This window comes from Podarcis muralis, chromosome 5 (genome assembly GCF_964188315.1).
Source record: "Podarcis muralis chromosome 5, rPodMur119.hap1.1, whole genome shotgun sequence".
NCBI lineage: Eukaryota > Metazoa > Chordata > Lepidosauria > Squamata > Lacertidae > Podarcis > Podarcis muralis.
In genome coordinates this window covers 95,684,702-95,699,219 of record NC_135659.1, presented here as the reverse complement: position 1 = coordinate 95,699,219, position 14,518 = coordinate 95,684,702, and the positions used below count along the sequence as shown (strand labels likewise).

The 14,518-nt window shown below is 49.7% G+C and overlaps 1 protein-coding gene across 1 annotated transcript in view; it reads right to left on the bottom strand.

Annotated features, from left to right (window-relative positions):
• Positions 1-3,509, bottom strand: part of ZNF512B (zinc finger protein 512B) — a 39,637-nt gene extending 36,128 nt beyond the window's left edge. Inside the window, 1 exon segment of the mRNA XM_028735468.2 lies at positions 3,323-3,509. The gene's annotated coding sequence lies outside the window, so the exon portion shown is untranslated.
• Positions 3,510-14,518: the final 11,009 nt, after the last annotated feature.

Sequence of the window (14,518 nt, the reverse complement as noted above, 5' to 3'; positions counted from 1 at the left end):
TTTTAAAGGACGCTAAATGCCGCCGATCAATCATTTCTGAAAGGAACTAAAGGAGGAACAAATGCCCAGGAATTCCAAGACTCTCTATACGACTTATCCTTTTCTAAAAAAAACTTTCTGAGCAAATAATCAGTAGAACTCAGCAAATATTTTGCCCGGGGATTGGAGCTCACTCTGTAGTCTTAGGTACATCTGCACATTTGTCAGCCTCAGTTTTTCTCCCTGTGAAATGGGAAATAATAGTGACCTACCCTCCAAGACTCTTAGGGTGGTACAGTCGTACCTTGGGAGTCAAACGGAATCCGTTCCGGAAGTCCCTTCGACTCCCAAAACGTTCGGAAACCAAAGCACAGCTTCTGATTGGCTGATTGGAAGCTCCTACAGCCAATCGGAAGCCGCGCCGGACATTCGGCTTCCAAAAATAGTTTGAAAACCAGAACACTCACACCCAGGTTTTGATCATTCAGGAGCCGATTTGTTCGGGAGCCAAGGTATGACTGTATTCAACTAAGTTTTACTCAGCGCATGATCCTCTGGAAGGAATGAACATGGCTGAATTTGGTCCATTAATTTCAATGGGTCTATTCGGAGTAAAACTTCGTTGACTACCACCCTGAGACGGGCAAAGACAGCTGTGCACTTAACAAATCGAACCATCATTAAACTACAGCATCCTCATATGACTCCAAGCCTTGCTTCTGCAAGACGTGCAAAATATTCCACCACAGACATCAAGTTTAGACGGCAAGCTTTGTTCCAGATGGATAATACCCCTGAAAACTTGCCTTACATAGATGACATTCTGCCATTAATCCATGCGGCACGTTACAGTTAATATGAGCAGAAGGGAAGAGGGAGTCCCTGCCCCAAGGAGCTTACAAAGAGATAGAAGGATACCAAAAGGCGAAGAAAGAAAATGCAGTTAACACATTAAGACAAGCCCAACGAGATCGAACCAAAAAGTCTACCTAACTGAGCATCCCGTTTCCTACACAGGCCCATCAGGTGCCCCCAGGGAAACCAGAAGAATGCAAAAGCAAAATGCGCCCCCCCCAAACTAATATTGAAAGATAGACTGCCTTTGAATGTGGAGGTTCGACTTAGCTATTGTGACCCGCGGCGGCTGATGGTCCCATCTTGTATAGAAAATTTCCAGGATGCTTAGGTTTGGATACGAAAGGTGGGTTTTGAGGAAGAGGCAGCAGAAAGTGTATACTGCAGGGATCAAAACCGAAAGCAGAAATGTTTCGTTAGCACCCATATACCCTGCCAAATAAATGGGGTGACCGGGTGCAGGCGAGGCTTATAATTCCGCAGCCTCTTCCAAGATCTCTATTTCCTTTTTCAGAGCCTCCAGCCCCCATAGGAACATCAGATTCTGCCTTGCAGAGAACTGGCTCACATAGCCCAACACTGACTGGCAGCATCCCTCCAGGGTTCAGGCAGGAGGCATTCCCACCCCTACTTGGAGTTGACCAGGATACCTTCTGTGCTTCAGCTCTGTGGCTAAAACTGCCCCAGTTCTCATGTTTCCGAATTAAGCAGCTTGCCTTGCACTGAGTCGCACCATTGGTCCACCTGGCTCAATACTGTCTACACTGACTGGCAGCGTCTCCCCAGGGGGTTTCAGCCAGGGAGCCTTTCCCGGCCCTATCTAGGGGTTGGACCGGGGTGAGCCTGCGCTGGTCTTCCTATCAGCCCGCCAAGAAGACGGCGATGTTCGCTGCGCGCTCCATCTCCCTCCAGTTGCCTCGCTGCTGCACGGCGCACAAAAGTGCCTCAAGGCAAAGGCATGGCCCAGGGGCCAGGCATCTGAGACACGCCAGGAGTCCCAAAGGACGAGGTCCGCCTGTGGGCAGCAGGAGGGTCGCCGCCTTTTGGCCCAGCCCCGAAAGCAGGTGCGCTGCAACGGGGAGCTGCAGCATCACTGCCAGGGATCCAGGGCTCAGGTTGCAAACCTCTTCCCAAAAAAAATGCCAGTTTCTCAATCTAGGCACTTGTGCATCCATGCGCTCAAGCCAGGATCACACGGATTAAGGAGAAAGGCGTTCAGGTCCTCAGTTTCGGACACCATTGACCTTGACCTCTGGGCAGGGCAGGAGCCCCCCCCCCAAAGCTGGTTGCCCTCGTGACCTCCAAGTGACCTGACCAGGTAGGTCAAGCATCTTCACCTGGGCCCCACCCACCTCTCCGCTCTGCAGCACGTCCGGCAAGCGTGCCTAACACCAAGCGCACGATATGTGTGTTGGAGAAAGGGGGGGGGGGGTCGCACCACCTGTCGCTGCCCAGGGGCGAGGCCGCTTAGTTTGCAATTGGGGGGGGGGGCGCGAGAGAGAAGACAGGCTCACCGAACTCTAATCCACTTCCAAGAGGAGCTTTCCAAAGCAGCCAAGCTCCGAACCTCCTCTGCTATTCCTTTCTCCTTTCCCACATTTCCAAACTCTGTTGCCCCCCCCCCCCCGCTTCTTTCCCTTCCCCAATTACCAAAAAATAAGCTCGAATAATCAAGGAAATGCAGCGCTGGCGGAGAATGCAAAAGAGAGAGAGAGAGAGATGGGTGTTTCGCTTGCTTAAAAAAAATTAAAATCTTGCAGCGGGCGAGAAGCAGCAGGAGGGTTTGGGAAGGGAGAGGGTTGCAAAAAGGGGGGGGGAATCCGAGAAATTGAAAAAAACAACAACCACACATATATACACACAAATAAACCCCCTACCAACAGCAACAGCCGCCCTCCACCCGCGATCGTTTGATCTCCGCGCATGCAAAATAAGGTGCGGAGGGGGTGGGGGGGTGGAGGAAAAAGAAGAAAAAGACATATAAATAGACCGAAAGGAAGAAAAGGAAATCTGCCTCCCACCCACCCCCCCACCCCTCTTTGGGGCGAGAGCGCGGGGCGGTGTTGAAAGGGGGGGGGGGCGGAAGGCATACAAAATAATTAATTAAAAAGCCCAGGAAAAGCAATGAAGCAAAATGGCGACTTTTTATGTAGAAGGAGGAGAAAGAGAGAGAGAGAGAGAGAGAGAGAGAGAGAGAGAGAGAGAGAGAGAGAAAGAGGGATGGGAGGAAAAGAAAAGGAGGGAGGGGTGGGGGGAAGGAGAGAGGGGTTTGGGGAAGGCGCTGCTGGCCCCCTCGCCCTCCTCCTCCTCCTCCTCGCCCGGGGTCTCTCCAGCTCCGCGGGGCGCAAGGAAGCGGGCGAGCCGTGGGGAGGCGGCCGGCGAGGCCGAGCCGGGGCCACCGGGCGGAGTAAAAGCCCCTCTCCGGGTGGGGAAGGGCCGGAGGGAGGCGAGGCGAGGGCCGGGCATCGGCGGGGGGCTCCGGGCTTACCTCGGCGCGGGCGGGCAGCGCGCTCCTCTCGCTCGCTCGGCCGGCGGGGCCCGGGCGCGCACAGCGATGCGCACGGCCAAAGCGCCCTCGCCGCCGCCGCCGGCTCATGCGCGGAGACCCCCCCTCGCCGCCGCCGCCACCACGTCGCCCGCACACTCGCACACACTTGCACAGACACACAAGCACAACCATGCGCCCACCCCCCGTGCGCGCTTTCCCCCCTCTCCCTACCTTCGCAGCCGGGCCGAGGGAAGCCGCTTGCAACTCTCGCGGTATTCCTCCCCCGGCTGCAGCCGGGGATCGGCGCCCGACGGGAGGAGGACGGAGCTGGCTTGGGTGGTGGTGTGTTGTTTTTTTTAGGGGGGGCGCGCACTGGGAGTTGGGTGGGTGGGGGGTCCCCCAGCAGGTGCGCCGCGATCCAAGGGGGCCGGCGCAAGCAAGGGCGCTGCAGAAGTGGCCAGGCGCAGAACTGGAGTTGGGGCGTCTGGGCGAAGGAGTTCAAGCTGCCCCTCTTAGGGTTCCTCTGATTTTCATATTTTTTTTTAATAAAAAATAATAATTCTCGTTTTCTGCATCTCGGCTGCGGTTGCCACCCACCGACTTTGCTCTTTGTTTCGCCACAGCGCAGATCATCGCGCAGGGAACTCTCTCTTAAAATATAATGGGGATGGGAGCATGCATCGGGGGTGCGGGGGGGGGGGGAATAAAACGCCCTCCCATTTAAAAAAAACACGTAAGGAGAAACCAGAGAGGAACCTGCCTTTAGTAACCTTGGTTTTTGCCCATGGAGTGCAAAAATTGTCTACTCTGGCATCAGTTCTCCAGCATTTTCTCCAGGGCCCGCTGCATGCAGGATTCAATCCAGAAGGTGCAATCCTGGCCTAAGAAAAGCCTGCTGGATCAGGCTAGTGGTCCATCTAGTCCAGCATCCTGTTCTCACAGTGGCCGACCATCAAGCAGAACCCAAGCACAAGAATAGCCATTGTGGCCAGTAGCCCCCGATAGCCCCTTCCTTCCATGAATGGGAGGGTTAGACAGAGGAATGGAAGACAAAGGAAGAATGGCTGCCATTGCCTCCTGCTGGAAGGAGTTCCACAGTTTAACAGTGCTCTTTGTCAAGAGGGGCTTTTTGTTGTTGTTTAGTCGTTTAGTCGTGTCCGACTCTTTGTGACTCCATGGACCAGAGCACGCCAGGCACTCCTGTCTTCCACTGCCTCCCGCAGTTTGGTCAAACTCAGGCTGGTAGCTTTGAGAACACTGTCCCACCATCTCATCCTCTGTCGTCCCCTTCTCCTTGTGCCCTCCATCTTTCCAAACATCAGGGTCTTTTCCAGGGAGTCTTCTCTTCTCATGAGGTGGCCAAAGTCTTGGAGCCTCAGCTTCAGGATCTGTCATTCCAGTGAACACTCAGGGCTGATTTCCTTCAGAATGGAGAGGTTTGATCTTCTTGCAGTCCATGGGACTCTCAAGAGTCTCCTCCAGCACCAGAATTCAAAAGCACCAATTCTTTGGCTGCCAGCTCTCACTTCCATACATCACTACAGTGGTACCTCGGGTTAAGTACTTAATTCGTTCCGGAGGTCCGTTCTTAACCTGAAACTGTTCTTAACCTGAAACACCACTTTAGCTAACGGGGCCTCCAGCTGCCGCCGTGCTGCCGGAGCACGATTTCTGTTCTCATCCTGAAGCAAAATTCTTAACCCGAGGTACTATTTCTGGGTTAGCAGAGTCTGTAACCTGAAGCGTCTGTAACCTGAAGCGTATGTAACCCAAGGTACCACTGTACTGGGAAAACCATGGCTTTAACTATACGGACCTTTGTCGGCAAGGTGATGCCTCTGCTTTTTAAGATGCTGTCCAGGTTTGTCATTGTCCTCAATCTCCCAACATTTACTGGATGTCTACAAGTTTTAGTGTTGTGAGAGAGAAAGAAAATCTTTTCTCCATCCACTTGGAATCGTAGAGTTGGAAGGGACCAGGAGGGTCATCTATAGTTCACCTCTCTGCAATTCAGGAATCCTTTTCCCAATGTGGGGCTTGAACCCTCAACCCCTGAGATTAACAGTGTCATGCACTACCAACGGACCTATCCCAAGCCATGTGTAATTTCCCAAACTTCTAAAATTACTCAGCTTTTCTCTTAACTGGAAAGTCCCGAACGCCACAGCCTTACTTTGTAATTCATTCTGGCATCTCCAAGTAGCCTGAGCCCTGGGGGGGCTATACTGAGCAGGGAGAAATGTAAAGTATTGCACTTGGGCAAAAAAAACGAGAGGCACAAATACAAGATGGGGGACACCTGGCTTGAGAGCAGTACATGTGAAAAGGATCTAGGAGTCTTGGTTGACCACAAACTTGACATGAGCCAACAGTGTGACGCGGCAGCTAAAAAAGCCAATGCAATTCTGGGCTGCATCAATAGGAGTATAGCATCTAGATCAAGGGAAGTAATAGTGCCACTGTATTCTGCTCTGGTCAGACCTCACCTGGAGTACTGTGTCCAGTTCTGGGCACCACAGTTCAAGAAGGACACTGACAAACTGGAACGTGTCCAGAGGAGGGCAACCAAAATGGTCAAAGGCCTGGAAACGATGCCTTATGAGGAACGGCTAAGGGAGCTGGGCATGTTTAGCCTGGAGAAGAGGAGGTTAAGGGGTGATATGATAGCCATGTTCAAATATATAAAAGGATGTCACATAGAGGAGGGAGAAAGGTTGTTTTCTGCTGCTCCAGAGAAGCGGACACGGAGCAATGGATCCAAACTACAAGAAAGAAGATTCCACCTAAACATTAGGAAGAACTTCCTGACAGTAAGAGCTGTTCGACAGTGGAATTTGCTGCCAAGGAGTGTGGTGGAGTCTCCTTCTTTGGAGGTCTTTAAGCAGAGGCTTGACAACCATATGTCAGGAGTGCTCTGATGGTGTTTCCTGCTTGGCAGGGGGTTGGACTCGATGGCCCTTGTGGTCTATTCCAACTCTATGATTCTATTATTCTATTCTATGAGCTACGTAGAATAATGGAGCCAGCTCAATATTGGGGCGCTTCCTACATTCCTTCCTGATCCTCAGAGGTGCCATGGATGAAGCCAGAGGACTTCTGCACTGCCATGCAGATCTCTTACCACTGTACTGGGGGAAGTCTTGCAGCACCTTATGAAGTAGCGATGGGGGCAGTTGGATCCCTCTGTCACCAGACTTCAACTCCCATCATCCCTGACTATTGGCCCTCTGGCAGGGGCTGATGGGACTTGGAGTCCAACAACGACCTAGAGCCACAGATTCTCCACCCCATATATATATATGCAGCACACACACACACTACTGCTGAGCTGTGGCCCAGAACCACAAAATGTTTTGTGGCACCTTGAATATTAAGGTAAATTAATTGCAAATCATTACCAAACTTAAAACCATGGAGACACCTGGCCTGAACAGAGACATTGGATTCTTATCTCACTATACATGACAAAGCCATTTTTCACCTTCTCACCCCTTGCTTTTTCCTGTAAGACCTACTGCAGTCGTTAAGGGTCGTCAACAGACTCATCACAGCTATCTGCCAATCACCCATTCCCACCCCCCTCTGAGTAATACCCCTCCCCACCTTCTCACTATATAGAAGGATCTGGCAACTTCTGTTTCAGTGTATCTGAAGAAGTGTGCATGCACACGAAAGCTCATACCAAGAACTAACTTAGTTGGTCTTTAAGGTGCTACTGGAAGGAATTTTTTTTGTTTTAAGGTAAATTAATGATGATGATGATGATGATGATGATGATAATTAGTATTTATACCCCACCCATCTGGCTGAGTTTCCCCAGCCACTCTGGGCGGCTCCCAATCGAGTGTTAAAAACAATACAGCATTAAATATCAATAACTTTCCTTTACAGGGCTGCCTTCAGATGTCTTTTATAGATAAGATAGCTGCTTATTTCCTTCACGTCTGAAGGGAGGGTGTTCCACAGGGTGGGCGCCACTACTGAGAAGGCCCTCTGTCTGGTTCCCTGTAACCTCACTTCTCGCAATGAGAGAACCGCCAGAAGGCTCTCGGAGCTGGACCTCTGTGTCCGGGCTGAACGATGGGGGTGGAGACGCTCCTTCAGGTATACAGGACCGAGGCCGTTTAGGGCTTTGAAGGTCAGCACCAACACTTTGAATTGTGCTCAGAAATGTACTGGAAGCCAATGCAGATCTCTCAGGACCAGTGTTATGTGGTCTCGGTGGCCACTCCCAATCACCAGTCTAGCTGCCGCATTCTGGATTAATTACAGTTTCCAGGTCACCTTCAAAGGTAGCCCCACATAGAGCACATTGCAGTAGTCCAAGTGGGAGATAACTAGAGCATGCACCACTCTGGCAAGACAGTCTTTGGGCAGGTAGGGTCTTAGCCTGCGTACCAGGTGGAGCTGGTAGACAGCCACCTTGGACACAGAATTAACCTGTGCCTCCATGGACAGCTGTGAGTCCAAAATGACTCCCAGGCTGCACACCTGGTCCTTCAGGGGCACAGTTACCCCATTCAGGACCAGGGAGTCCCCCACACCCGCCCTCCCCCTGCCCCCCCAAAACAGTACTTCTGTCTTGTCAAGATTCAACCTCAATCTGTTGGCCGCCATCAATCCTCCAACCGCCTCCAGGCACTCACACAGGACCTTCACCGCCTTCACTGGTTCTGATTTAAAAGAGAGGTAGAGCTCTCCTGTTGCCACTTTGTTGTGCATAATGGGGGTATCCCATCCGATTCTGTTCCTATACTCGCATTGGGGTGCACGGGATGTTATGGGAGAGGTAGTACCTCTGGTGGGGGACACATTGTGCTCCTTCTGGGGTAGTTTGTCCCTGCTTTTGGTCCCCACTGTACACTCAGCTCTCACCTGTGGCTCACGAGAACCTGTCGGCTTGCGACAGCGGCCACAATCCTGGGAAACGGCATCGGCCAGGTGAGGTCAGCCGATGGGTCTCAAACCCTCGGCGAGTTAGAGACCTCCTCTGCATGTGAAGACAGTCTGGCGGACTGAGCAGGTGAGACCAAGAGTTGGTCCAAAGGTCAAGAAGGCAGTTTCTGCACGTGCTGTGGAAGGAAGTGAGGGGCAGGTGAGGCTCGTCCACCTGGGAAGGGAGCCCATCTAAGAGAAGGAAAACTCCTTTTTGCTGCACTAGCAAAAAGACAGTTGGAAAAGTATATTTCACAAACAAAGCTTTATTCGATGTACGAAGGTTTATATGATTTCTGACATGATTGAGAATCGCAGAGCCAGAGACAAAAGAAGTTTGGAGTATTAAAATCGAGGTGTGAAAATATGGAAATAACGAGAAACAGGATTGAGATTTGGATATGCTTCAAGATCCAGACTATGGGAAGCCCTAAAAATTAATAATTACAATTAGGAAGATAATTAGACCTTTTTTTATTTTTTTTTTATTTTTATTGGATTATGGTTTGATATGTTAATTGGATTTTTTTAATTGGAAAATTAATACAAACAATTTAACAACAACAAAAAAGAGAGAGAAGGAAAACTCCGATCCTGAACCTCTGCTGCCTTGCAGTATTCAGGAGAAGAAAAGGCTAGGGAATCAGTTTGGATTTGATATCCCGCTTTATCACTACCCGAAGGAGTCTCAAAGCAGCTAACAATCTCCTTTCCCTTTCTCCCCCACAACAAATACACTGTGAGGTGAGTGGGGCTGAGAGACTTCAGAGAATTTTATATTTTATATTTTGACACAATATTTCCCCCCTACATGAGAAGGTGGCCTGCCCACTTCCACTTAGGTCTGAAGGAGAAGAATGCCTGCCTACTAAGGTTAAAAAGAAAGGGAAAGGACCCCTGGACAGTTAAGTCCAATCAAAGGCAACTATGGGGTTGCGGTGCTCATCTCGCTTTTCAGGCTAAGGTAGCCGGCGTTTGTCCATAGACAGCTTTCCGGGTCATGTGGCCAGCAGGACTAAACTGCTTCTGGCACAACGGAACACCATGACGGTAACCAGAGCACACGGAAACGCTGTTTACCTTCCCGTCACAGTGGTACCTATTTATCTACTTGCACTGGTGTGCTTTCGAACTGCTAGGTTGGCAGGAGCTGGGACAGAGCAATGGGAGCTCACTCCGTTGCAGGGATTCGAACCGCCGACCTGATTGGCAAGCCCAAGAGGCTCAGTGGTTTAGACCACAGCGCCATCCGTGTCCCCTAACGTAGTCAGAGTGCGCAAGCCATCTCTGGCTTTTTCATTTACAGCAGTGGCAAAGATTGCAGCATCCCTTCCATTAACTCAGCCTGCAGGAGTTTCTTCCATCCAGAGGATGCAAATAGGTTCATTTAGGTTTGTTCATCAGGCTTAATCCTCCGCCTGCTCCCCTCCCCCCTTCTGGCAGCTGTCTCCTCCCTAAGGCACATTGATGTTTTTATCCCCAAGGGAACCCTCTGGAGAATGGTGTGTGTGTGTGTGTGTGTGTTTGAAAGTTCAATGGGAGTTTCCGAGGCACTGGAAAAATCCCCCATATTGGATGAACAGAAAATGGATGACTATGGTGACTGCATCCAATTAGATGGCTAAGCATCTTAATTCAGTTTATTTTTTGTTTATGCACCACATAATCATCAATACCTCTAAGCAGTTTACATAAAATATACATTAAAATTACTGCTAAAATCAGACATTAAAAATAAAGAAGGCTTTTTCTTTTCTTTTCAAAATAGCATCAATTTTTTGCACTTGGAAGTGCGAGGCTGCCATTGCACAATCACATCACTATAAGAACAGAAGAAGAGGAAGAAAAACAGGTGTTTAAAAAAGGTTATTTATGTATGCTACTACTGCGGTCCGTGTTTTGTTAGCCCCAAAATGGAAAACGAGCAAGGTCCCAACCAAAGAAGAATGGCAACTTAAATTGACGGAATATATGCAGCCTGCAGATTTAACATATAGAATAAGAGAACAAGAAGAACATACGTTTAGAGAAGATTAGAAAATGTTTATTGAATATATAGGGGGAAATTGTGTACGCCTGAAAACGTTGGCAGCAGTAAGATAAATTCAGCAGCATAAATAAGTTTTGATGGATGCAATAATGGGATACTGAATGGTTTAGTTTTTGTAAAATATGCAGGGATTTATGATGTGCAAAATGAACCATGGAAAGAGAAGAAGGAATGTCATTGATATCTCAAGGATGTTGAAATGAGCATTTTAATTGTAAAATCTAATTAAAAAATTATATATATAGAAGAAGAGCCCCGATGGGTCGGGCCAATGGCTCATCTCACAGTGTATGCACTTAGTAGATTATATATAAAAAGATAGATGGTTTTAATGCTACCAATTTTAAATGATTTTTTCCTATGTTTTTAGCGGTTCTTATTTTCATCTGTAAGTCGGGGGGGGGGGGAAGTGGGATATAAATATATGATGATGATGATGGACCAATTATGGTTGGACTGATTATGTCTATGCCTGCTAAGCCCTCTTTCCTAATGCCTTCTGTGTGTTCCTAATTTATAAGCTCCCTGATTCAGCAAGGATGAGCCAAAGGTTGAAACAAGTTTGCCTGTCCAGATTGTTCTTAATAGTTTGCATTTTCTCCCTCCCCTGCTAAAAAATTGACCAGGGAGAGAAAGGGAGACTCTGTCCAGATTGTGCCATGTGCATGTGTGCAAATGCTTAATTTATTATTTATTTGACAGATTTATAGCCAGCTTTACAACATTTGTTTTCGGATGGGTTAACAGCTGAGTCAAATTACCAATGAGGTTAACGTCCAATAACGAGATGAAGGTCGACCGGACCAAGCCTGGGTATTTGGAACATGCTGCTTTATGGAAGTGAAGAAGAGTTTGGATTTGATATCCCGCTTTATCACTACCTGAAAGAGTCTCAAAGCGGCTAACATTCTCCTTTCCCTTCCTCCCCCACAACAAACACTCTGTGAGGTGAGTGGGGCTGAGAGACTTCAAAGAAGTGTGACTGGCCCAAGGTCACCCAGCAGCTGCATGTGGAGGAGCGGAGACGCGAACCCGGTTCACCAGATTACGAGTCTACCGGTCTTCACCACTACACCACAAGTAAACGTCTTTTATTGACTTATGAATAAGATTGTGGTGTGTATATCTTTTAAGAGGACTTCAAGGGAACTTACCAGGCACATACAATTCAATCTGAGACAGACTGAATGGTATAACAGGGAGAGGCTCACACGAGCCTGCAACCAGCTGTCTGCTGTGCATGTAAAAGGGGAATGTAAACTCTGCTAAGCAAAGGCACTTGCCAGCGCAAGTTAGGAAGGACCCTAGGGAGTCTCAAAGAGACTAACATTCTCCCTTCCCTTCCTCCCCCACAACAAACACTCTGTGAGGTGAGTGGGGCTGAGAGACTTCAGGGAAGTGTGACTGGCCCAAGGTCACCCAGCAGCTGCATGTGGAGGAGCCGAGACGCGAACCTGGTTCACCAGATTACGAGTCCACTGCTCTTAACCACTACACCACGCTGAGTCGTGGGCAACTTACAACGGCCAGAAGCAAAGCCTCAATGCCTTCCCCAGGCACTGTGTCAGGAAGATCCCGTGGCAGGACAGAGGCTCAAACAAAGAAGTTCTCTTCCAGGCCCATACTCCCAGCACGTTCGCACTCCTGTCTTAGCGGCGTCTTTGCTGACTTGGTCCTGTCCACAGAATGGAAGACGGCAGGATGCCCAAGGATGTGCTCTATGGGGAGCCGGCTTCTGGCACCAGGCCAGTTGGCAGACCTACCCTGCAAACATAATAATAATAACAACAACAATAATAATAATTTTTTCTCTTTTCTCGGCGCTCGCGCATGTGCAGAAATGCTGAATCACAACCTCCATGTGCGCAGACGCAGCGCTGCAGGTTGTGGATGCTGCGGGTTGCAAATGTGCCTCCCGCACGGATCATGTTCGCAACCTGAGCATCCACTGTATAGGGGGTAAGAGGGAGTTCAAGCCAAAGGCCAGGCAGAACAGCTCCATCTTGCAGGCCCTGCAGAAAGATGTCAAATCCCATAGGGCCCTGGTCTCTTGTGACAGAGCATTCCACCAAGTCGGGGCCAGTGCTGAAAAGGTTAGCAACATTAAGCCTGCTGTGTGGGAATCCCTTGCGGACAACTGCAGTGCCCGGAGACAGACACTCAGGTTGTGCATCCATAGCAGTGACCAGGGAAAAAATGGCCGCTGGGAGGAGCACAGAGAGAAAAAAAGCCGCAGTGCGCCTGCAGCAGCACAACCGGGCACCTTCATCTGCCCCAGCTGCAACGAAACATGTCTCTCCTGCATCAGTCTCTACAGCCACAGCAGGCGCTGTAAGTCTCCAACAGTTTGACCTCACCCGCAAAGGCGCACTCCTCCATTGTCTCCTGAGACAGACGGATGCCAACAACCGATTCAGACAGAGGCTGAAAAACTAGGCTGGAAACTTGAGATGGAGGGAGTGCATCAGTGTTCTGGTCGTCCATGCCTCTGAGGGGAAAGTGTTCCACAACTGGGTGCCATTACAGAGAAGGCCTTGCTCCAGGTTTGCAATTGACCAGCCACACCCGTTGGTGGGACTGCAAGCGGGATACACACATGCACCCACAACACCGAGATCAGGGCTGGTGGGTGTCAGGAGCTCAGCCTACACTCGAGTAGGACCCTGGCAGAGACACATGCCCGACTGGCATGTTTTTTCCCTCCTGGTCGATCGTTCGGGAGCTTCATAAACCTTCAGCCCAAACATCACAGTGATCAATGCCAACTGACACTGGCATACTTAGGGATCCACAGAGTTTGCGCATCATGCGTTACAGACCTCAGCAACTCAGCATTTTGGCTAATCTACTCTATTTACATATAAACACACACGGAGCACTGCAACATGGTTCCCTCTCTAGCATCAGACAGCAAAGAGAAAAAGAACAAAGGACAATAATCCCACTTCACGGAACACTGTAACGCAAACATCCTGTCTCCGTCGATTCCCACTCTGTGGAATGAAAACACACACCATCATGTGACAGACAACAATCCCATGACTGCAGACACAGGGAATGAATCTCCTAACTCTCCAATTCTCACTGGTGCTCCCAAGGCGCTGCTACTTGCCACACGCATGCACAGTGGCAAACAGATCCTTGAGGCCACATAGCAGGCGCACTGACTGCCCGTCCGTGAGAGTGGAGGCAGGGACGGAGGAGGTCTGCATCTCTGCCTGTGCAAATCCAGTGAGGACAGCAGCCAGGCACAAGCCCGCTAGTAGAGAGACTGCAAATATATCCCGCCGAATTCCGTTGCTCTTTTCTCAGGCTGCAATGGGAATGGCACTGGGGTGGGGGAAGGGGGCGGGGGAAGGAGGAGGGGTCGCCTTTGAAGAAGCAAACTTTTCTCTAGTTTGAACAGCTGTTGCTGCTAAGAATCGCAGAGGCAGGACCCTGGAACGTGGGCGGGAGGGAAGGAGAAACCCAAAAGGAAAGAGGGAGAGAGAGAGAGAGAGAGAGAGAGAGAGAGAGCGCTGATCTTGTGCAGCAACAGTTTTGGAAACCGACAGAATATGCAGACAACGCAACGCACCTCTTCTCAACAGTCAACTCCATGGGGTGGCAATACAGTTGTACCTTGGGTCACATACGCTTCAGGTTACAGACTCCGCTAACCCAGAAATAGTACCTCGGGTTAAGAACTTTGCTTCAGGATGAAAACAGAAATTGTGCAGCGGCAGTGGGAGGCCCCATTAGCTAAAGTGGTGCTTCAGGTTAAGAACAGTTTCAGGTTAAGATCGGACCTCCAGAATGAATTAAGTACTTAACCCGAGGTACCACTGTACTGTTTCCTTTGCCTTCCCCCAAAGGCCGCTGGTGTTTATTGTAACTACTTACATTTCAGTCCTGGTGATAACTGTCAATGTTTCCCATTTTTTAAGGGAAATTCCCTTATTCCGAATAGGATTCCTCGCAAGAAAAGGGAAAAGTTGACAGCTATGGTCCTGGTCTTCTACCAAATATAATCTGATGGATGTGCCCATTCCCCCCTTTAGTCTCACAACAACCTTGCAAGGTGGGCTGAGCAATGTTCTCAGGCGCAAGGCTGCTAGAAGCACACTCTCCAAGTGTCATGATTTCTCAGGGACACTCTTGGGACTATGAAAGCCATCCCTGCTTCTGTTTTGATCCTGGAAGGTCCCTATTCCCCCACCAGTGCTGCTGCC